This window comes from Mycteria americana, chromosome 7 (assembly GCF_035582795.1).
Source record: "Mycteria americana isolate JAX WOST 10 ecotype Jacksonville Zoo and Gardens chromosome 7, USCA_MyAme_1.0, whole genome shotgun sequence".
Classification (NCBI taxonomy): domain Eukaryota; kingdom Metazoa; phylum Chordata; class Aves; order Ciconiiformes; family Ciconiidae; genus Mycteria; species Mycteria americana.
In genome coordinates this window covers 59,325,738-59,334,232 of record NC_134371.1, presented here as the reverse complement: position 1 = coordinate 59,334,232, position 8,495 = coordinate 59,325,738, and the positions used below count along the sequence as shown (strand labels likewise).

At 40.7% G+C, this 8,495-nt stretch overlaps 1 long non-coding RNA gene across 1 annotated transcript; it reads left to right on the top strand.

Annotated features, from left to right (window-relative positions):
* The first annotated feature begins 358 nt into the window (after positions 1-358).
* On the top strand, positions 359-4,800 carry LOC142412829 (uncharacterized). The gene is made up of 3 exons (XR_012776620.1): positions 359-557; positions 2,548-2,641; positions 4,495-4,800. It is a non-coding gene; the product is annotated as an uncharacterized LOC142412829 (long non-coding RNA).
* Positions 4,801-8,495: the final 3,695 nt, after the last annotated feature.

Here is an 8,495-nt window from a genome sequence, read left to right as displayed (position 1 = left end):
GGCGCAGGCAGCTCCTGCTGACTTAAGGTGGAACAGTGAGAACTAGAGACCTCTGGAAGGCCATGCCAGCAATGCACCAAATCTTCAACCCAAACCCTTCATTAGCATAGGCACACAGCACTCTGGTCACGAGTTCCTCTGTGCCTGGCTCTGCTCAGATAAAGAAGAAATGCTGCAGGCAGAAGTAGGTCAGTGAGCCTGACCACTAAAAAGGTATTTATTTTGTATCTCAAAAACATTCTTGCAAAACAGGGGATTGTGGTGTACTAGATAAATCCCTGGATCTATATATTGCCAGTATACAGTATTCACGGTATGTTGCACTGGGCCTTTACCTTAAAAAACAGCAGTACAAAAGTCTCCTACAATGTGAATTTGAAGCATAATTCTGAGTGCAATTAATCCCACTGAATGATTCCAAACAGAATGATCTCTGACAAAGAAGTGTCAGGAAGGGCCCCAGTCAGGTTTCTCCCATCAGTAATTCTGCTTCCCAGCATCACTATTACGGTCAAAGTAAAACCAAAATCTGCACCAGTCCCAGAGGGACCCATCAGGTAAGGATGAATGAAATCCTGCTTTCAGTTATGCATCCATACTCCCTCTGACATCACTGTAGAGTGGACAGGTCTGTGCCATTCTGTACAGCCTTTCATAGTGGTATCACCAGGGAAACCATGAGAAGGATTTAATTTGGGGGGTCAGATTATTGAATTGTGAAAATCAGCATCACCTCAGTGCTTGCTATGGAGCTAGCATGGGCACAGCATTTAAGGATCTGGCCCACAGTTAAAACAATGAGTTGGCACATCCTGTTAAACTAGGAGAATCTTAAAAATCCATCATACTTTCTTCACTGGGCTGTTTTTTTTTAATTTATTTGAATGGTTTCAACACAGCTGCAATAGTAATGCTAGACCCATTAGGTCATGCTCTGCTTCCAACCAGCTTCTCAATACATTTAATAACAATGGACTAATTCCTACCAACTGAATTGTTTTTAGAATGATACTTTGCCACATCCATATTTCATGCTAACTCAATTTGTCAGTTCGACTGTTTGAAAAGAAAGAACAAGAATTTGGTCCTCTGTAAAGATCTGACAGTCCTTTTTCCCCCTATTTCACTAAGTCCGTTCTTTCCTGTCCTTCCTTATTGCACCTGAATCAGAGCAGAAATTTTCCTGCTTTTTATTTTGCTGCGCTCAAAATTCAAGAATTATCCCCTCGCACTGCCATTACACCAACTTTTTCTGTATCATCGTGGCCAAAGATTTCCTTCATGTTCTTTGTTAAGTATAGCACAATTGTCTCTGCCTGTGTCTCTGCTCTTTTTCTTCCCATTCCACTTTATTCTCTTTGCTCTGGCTAAATTACTCTTGAATCCACTCTCAACAAACAATTCTTCCATGCTTAGTTTCAGGATGACCCATGAGATTGGTTATTGCATGTTCTTGAACAGCACTGGATTCTACAACAGCTATGGGACCAAGACCATTTCGCTCCTATTCATAACTTTCCCACTGACTTGTGATGTACCCTAAGCAAACCATTTAACTCTTTTGTGACCCCAATAATTTTTCAGGGCTACCATATTTCCTGTAGGTCATCTCTTTTCTAAGCCAGAAAGTCAAGAACTACTCAGTTGTCCCTAGCGTAGAAATTGTCCCATACCTCTTGGTCATTCTTTCATTGATCCAAATACATTTTATTCAAATACAAGTTATCATCCAGAAAGACTTTCAGTCTTGATTTAAAACTCCAAATAATGGAGAATTGTCCAATGCACGTGATAATTTGTTTCCTCAGTGTTAAACATTATACCTAATTTAACATTTGTTGTTTCAGCTTTCAGCCACTGTTTTTTGCTAAAGCCTGTTGTATTAAAGAGTTCTTCAGTATTCAGTATTGCTCTCCTCCTCAGCAGCATATATAATAGATTACATTGCTTCTTAGCAATTAGGTCTATCTTAGCTCTATTTAATTTAGATATGTTATTATAAGACATTCCCTCTCTCCTTAAATCATACTTAGGGTTCTTCTCTGTACCTTCTCCAGTCATCAGTATCCTCCCTAATTGTACAAATCAAAGCTGTACTCCATGGCAGTGTTAAGGGAGACCTACAGAGAGAGCACCACATCCCTGCCTCTCTACACACTTCTCCCTAATTGCACTGCCTGCATCTACAAGAGCATCATTCTGTTTATTTGCATGCCTCCAGTGTCCATGTGTTATGATTCCTCATTTTTTCTTGGCATTACTCTTTTCCACTATACAGCTCCCTGGTCCCAGAGGTATGAGCTGTGATCTTAGCTCTTAGGTTTATTGCTTTGAACTTGGTTGTATTACAAAACCTTCATGTGAACAGACCAGCCTTCCTAAGCCACTGTTTGCTCTGTCTAGCTGCTTTATACTCACAGTAATTTACACCTTAGACAATCCCTGTGTCACTCAGAAATGCTATCGGTGGTGATTTTACCTTTACAAAAAGGCTACGATAACTCAGACAAAGCAAAATTAAAAATAACACATATCACTGAAAATCAGAATGCAACAATACACCATGAAGGTGAACCAGGGAAAAGAAAGATCCAAGTTACTGATGACTGGAGACATTCCCAGCTAATGCTGACCTGATTTGGTAAGTGCCTGCTGTGCATCACAGCTCAAAAGCACATGCCCTGCTTCTGGACCCATACTGGCCCAGACAACTGAAATGTCTCTGTATTTAGTGATACTAGACTCGACTAAGATCTTTCTCAAAATGTCACAATGGTAGATCAAATGCTTTGTGAAATATGTTGTTAAATATGTTCCTACACTAATCTGTAGGAAACAGACTTACAACCTTTATCAATAAATTAAATTGGATTTATCAACAAGATAATGCTGATAACAATAAAAATTATTGCCAATTATTGACTTATTTACTACCTGGCTAAGTATCAGCTTTTGTACTGTGCTACTTGGGACTGGTGTCATGTTAACCATAACACAGCTAGCTGGGTCATCCTGCTTGCTCTGTTTGTTTGATTTTCTTTCCTTAAATATTGGCACAATACTATGAGTCTTTTGAAATTTCACTGAAGTGCCAGGAGTTATTACAAATGAGTTCTCTCTTGACAGTTCTGTTAGAGCTCTTTAGTATAGGTTATCTGAGCCTGCTGCTTTAAAATTATTAATGTTACTTATTATGATGAACCTCATCTTCAATTACTTGCAGACTGAAAAGGATTTAATCATCCTTTTGTAATACAAATACTTCATCCTGCATGTATTTCAATACTAAGCATTATTAACAGAACTTGCCCACTGTATCTTGTGCCATTGCAAGGCTTTCTTCTTCAGGTTACTCAGTTGTTTTCACCTTCAGTTTAGTTGTGCCAGCCACAATTTCCTGTGGTACCTTTAGAGTCCTCACTCTATTTTTATAGTTCATAATTCTCCATGGATATTGATTGCAATATAGCTTCCTTTTTAAAAAATAATAAGCATCAGTAATGATGACATTTTCAACTTCTGTTGCATTTTTCATGTGCAGGTTTCACTCAGAGCATTTTATAAACATTCATTAATCTTCAAAATATACCTGAGAGGAAAATAAGTAGTGAGAAGTGAACTGAGTCAGTGGGAGAGAGTCAGTAAGACACTTATCTGATCATTGCAAGTATTGCAGAACTAGGACTAGCACGGACAAGTTCTGTTTCAGAGCCTTATTTCACACTACAAACAGAGTTGCGCTTTGTAAGGTGATCCTTGAACAAAAGTTATTATGCAAAAATTATAAAAGGGACTTTATGAAATAAAATATAGCAAAAACCTGAGCATCCAAAAAATAGAACAAGTTATTCAACAATGCATTTCCATGTACCTTGAAGGATAACGAAATTAGAAAAATAATAACTGTTAGATTGTTTAAGACAAATAATGTCAAAACAGGCTAATTTTCCTTGCTGAGAGACAACCAGCCTGCAAAAAAAGGGAAAGCTGCAGATGAGATATGGCTTTTTAAGTGTTTTTATAACATTTCATGTAACATTCTGATAAGCAAACTGAGAAAAACAAAGTGCAAACAAAATCACCATAACATGGGTGCACAACTGATTAAAAAACATATTAAAATATTACTATGAATATGTTGTCATTAAACTCAGACAGGTCTTCTGTTAGGAATCCCAAAGGGTCTGTTCTGATTCTAGTCAACACTTTTGTTTACTCAGACAATGAAGTAGAGATTTTGCAAGCACTTTGAAGGCCAAGATTAGAATAAAAATGATCTTTCTAACCAGAGAACTAGTCCAAGCCCCCAAAGGTGAAATTCTGAAAAGGGAGATGAAAAATGCTTGCACTGAGGAAAGGTAAATGAAGAAAAAAATCATCCAGGGAAATACATGACAAGGGAACAGCAGAGCAGCCAAGAAGCTGGGATGCGCAGTAGCAACCTATGCCATTTACAGTTGAAAAGTTACACTGTGGAAGTTTTAATCTTTTAAGGCTTCAGCGTATGCGGAGCCCTGGATGTCTTGACTCACAAAGCAAGCAGATGCAGGACCTGCAGACATCCTACTAACAGCTACTCACAGAGTTCGTGACGTACCTCACATTCCACAGAGGCACTGCTTCTGGAATGACCCCACTGCACACACAGGCTGTGGAATGTGGTGGGTATCAGGCAGAGTTTAACTCTATCCATCTTCTCAATGAAATCAGCTCACAAGCTCTGTCAAAACAAGTGCAGTACCTTCTAGGAGAGCAAACATGCTCCTGGTATATATCTAATGACTATATAAAATAAAGGGAATAAAATTAGCTGAATTTATGCTTATTTTCTGGTTATTTTCCTTCCTTTTTTCTGTTCAAAAGGTTTGCATAATTTGGAGTTATTTAAAAAAGATGCCACATGCTCTAGATGGCTCATGGGGCTGTTGTATGTTTGCTTTACTTTATTATCCAAGGGAACATAGTGATTTAGACAAGAGTTAAGTAAAGAGTCCAAAAAGCATTAGGATTTGGATTACAATTTGAAACATTGCCAAACTTTACTAATGGCAAGACTAAAAGTCCCACATGCCTGAAGACTGGTAATTCTCAAGCACAACTCATTTTTCCTTTTGCCAAAAAAAGACCTGCACCTTTGATAAAGTCACCTCAGCAAGCAGGTCTAATTCAGTGTGAAGCTGCAGGACAACTCTAGACCACAGTGAAAAAAGAGCCAAGCTATGAAATAAATAATCGACTTAGATAAGTGTGAGGACACAGTGAGGATCAGAGACCCCAACAATCTGGCAGCTTTCAACATCTCCAAGAAAAAGTTGCAGCGATCCCCTGCTACTGAGATTTAACTTCTCAGAGAAATGAGGGGGGAAACTCTCTCTGCTGCACAGTTTTGCTTCCCTTTAGCTACTAAAAGCATATGTCTCTTGCCTCTGTTTTGATCACCAACTGCTATCCAAGTCTTAGTATTCTTTTGGCCTCCTTCCTTGGAAATGCAGTGAGCTCTCTGGGGAGTTTGCCTTGGTTCCCCTCTCAGACAGCTGTGATTAATTCAATGTTCAAACTCTTGAGTTAATTCTCTCATTAGATCACTTTCCTTCTTCATGGAATGATTATTCCCACAGGAGAGATGAGAAAGACTAAAACAATATTGTGCTAGTATCTGACACGCTGCATCCAGGATGTTTACTTTAAATCAAATTGCCTGGAATTGCTCCAGATCTATGGCTTAAACACAAGAATCTTCTAACTGGTGGGGAACTGTAGCCACGCATGTTGCACAACATTCCCAGTTTCACTGGAATTCCTCCAAACTTCCTGCTAGGTAAGTGTACCCAGAACACGAACCTCTCCACACAAGTAGGTCAGATGACACAATCCTTTCATTGCTAGGGCATACCTTGAGACTGAAAAAGGGTTTTTTCCCTTTTTTATTACTTTTTATCATACACCAATCACCTTTCTACCCAACACTATCGTGAAGGTGAATCCCGGAGCATACAACAGTGAAATATTGCCAGTGCTGCTGAAATCACAAGCCATTATCTGTGCATTACTCGCTGGGAATGTCACATTCCCTCTGGAGGCTCTTGCAGCTCAGACATGCTCCACACTTTTGCTGCCTGCCAAATGGCTCCCCAGGGTATGGCTGATCATTGGATGGCATCACCCCACTCAGCTGGACTCTAGCACAGCCTGCTTCTCAGTACCTTTGGTGCAATGTGGATACTCAGGAGAGTTTCTCAATACCCAGTTCAAGAATGCTAAAATTGTCCGGACTGACAACTCTGATATCAGGCAGTTACTTTAATGTCACCTTTACCTGAAGGCATATTATGGTGAAAGTACTAAAAATACTTAATTACAAATTCCAAAATAGACAAAAGAGTTCACAAAGGCTTCTAAAGATGGAGAGGAGAGGAGGGGAGAGGAGAGGAGGGGAGAGGAGGGGAGGGGAGAATCATTCAGCATGGCACTTCAATGAGCTTTACAGTTTCCCTAGCCATTAACAGTTCAGCTGAGAAATGGACAGAGCCATCACCACCTTGCTGGTAGTGTGAAAACTTAAAAGTTTTCACACAAGCCCTATATTCTGGGGCTGCCTGTGCAGAACGACAAGCTTTGGGGACCCCTCTTGCTCTCCATTTTTGGGTCAATTCCAGTTCAGACCTCTACCCTACACACACACACATAATCATCAAGATTCATTAACCTTCATAGGAATTAAGGTAATAGCTCTTGGGCCTGGCCCAAACCTGCCAAGAGAGAGTGTTCTCACGCCTGGCTTAAGTCTGGAAAATGTGTTCTCTCACTGTGAAGCACAATGCCTTTACCTACTGGGATGGGAAACATTCAGACCCTAAAGGGAAGCTTCTTCATCCACTAAAGCTTATGTATCACATAAAAACATAAGCTGACAACAGGTTTATGCAGGTACCTAATTAGAATCTAGTGCCTGTAGCTCATTAGAGGCTTTTGACTGACAACATGATAACCACTCCCATTGGGGTGATAATGGGTTAACCACCATTGTCCTTGAAAGCACCCAGGGAGCCTCTTCTCTCCTCCACGTTGCATGAGTGTGAACGCTGGCAGCCTCTCTCATCTTACCCTTACTAGGGCCTGCAGACTCATCATGCAGCACATAACACACCGCTCCACTAAACTGTGCATCAACAGAGACTGCTGATCTGCATCATTGCCTTGGCCATGCAATGGCCTCCAGGGTAGATGGGACACCACGGCAAACATAGGCCTTAACAGAGATAAGGTGTCTTGGAAGTATAAGAGATGTAGCTTAGCGCACTACAGATATTTCTAGACCTCATAAACTCTTGGTGGCTCTGTATTTCTGCAATTTTGGCTTCCCTGGGAGAAGTTTGAGTTAAAGTCCTTATGAAACTTAGGGAAGTTTCATAAAGCAAAAATGGTTGTATCCTATGAAGGTTTTGTGTCCTGGACACCAAAACACAAAGTAAGCTAGCTCCTTTCCATTTTGGTGAGGCTGTCCAACACCTCTCATCTGATAGGTCAAGTGCATTAAAATACAAGTAGTAACTACAATGGATAATTAGTAATTAAAACAGCAACTGACTGTACCACTGAAAGATTACAGCAGATGCCTTAGCACAGAGGACAAACTGCAGAGATGCACTGCAGTTTGGAACAGGAAGTGCAGATTTCATACCCATTGAAACTGGGGGAGGAATTTGACCTGGCACATTCTGGTTGACTTTCATGGAAAGTGGCTCCCTATCGCAAAACATACCACGGGGTTTGTCATACCTACAAATAATCAAGGCCTGAGTGTCATGCCTTCTCTGCAAGAGGGAATTTTAGCAGCCAGGCATGCCAAGGATACTGCTTGAATACTAAGTCAAAATGATCCCCAAAGCTATAGGTATAATGGACAGGCTTCTGACTAGAGGCAGAAAGGCAAAACTGCACTTTCAAATCAATTATTTTTATTTTAGGTTTTTTGAGACTAAAAGCCCTCCATCTTTATGGAGTTCAGGAAAAAAAAAAAGAAAAAAAACCTTAGATCTAACAAAGATCTTCCTGTAACAGAGGAGAACTATCACACCCGCACATGCAACACCTTTTAGCCACCCATTTTTGTTGCATGTGCAAACGTATCGTCCTGTAGAAGCAGCACCATCTGCAGGCTTTGAGTGAGGGAGCACAGACACCTGACAGCTCAGCAAAACATCTCCCACGCATCTGGAAAGGTTTTCCTGAGAAGCCATCAGCCAGGGAAATCTGAGCAGCCATGGGCCTCTGTGGGATAACACAGGGAGGACTGCAATGCTTCATGGTGCTCTGGCACAGCACAGGGGTTTTTCAAGAGAAAGCCTGAATAGCATGTTTGTGGGATTCTTCTCACTGAGGGGTTTTGGCACCGTGACAGCAGCACCTCTGTGCAGGTGTGAGCAGTGGGACACTTTGAGGAGCACAGGACATGCCTTTTTTGTCACCTGTCCTATATATCAGTCAGCACTCAG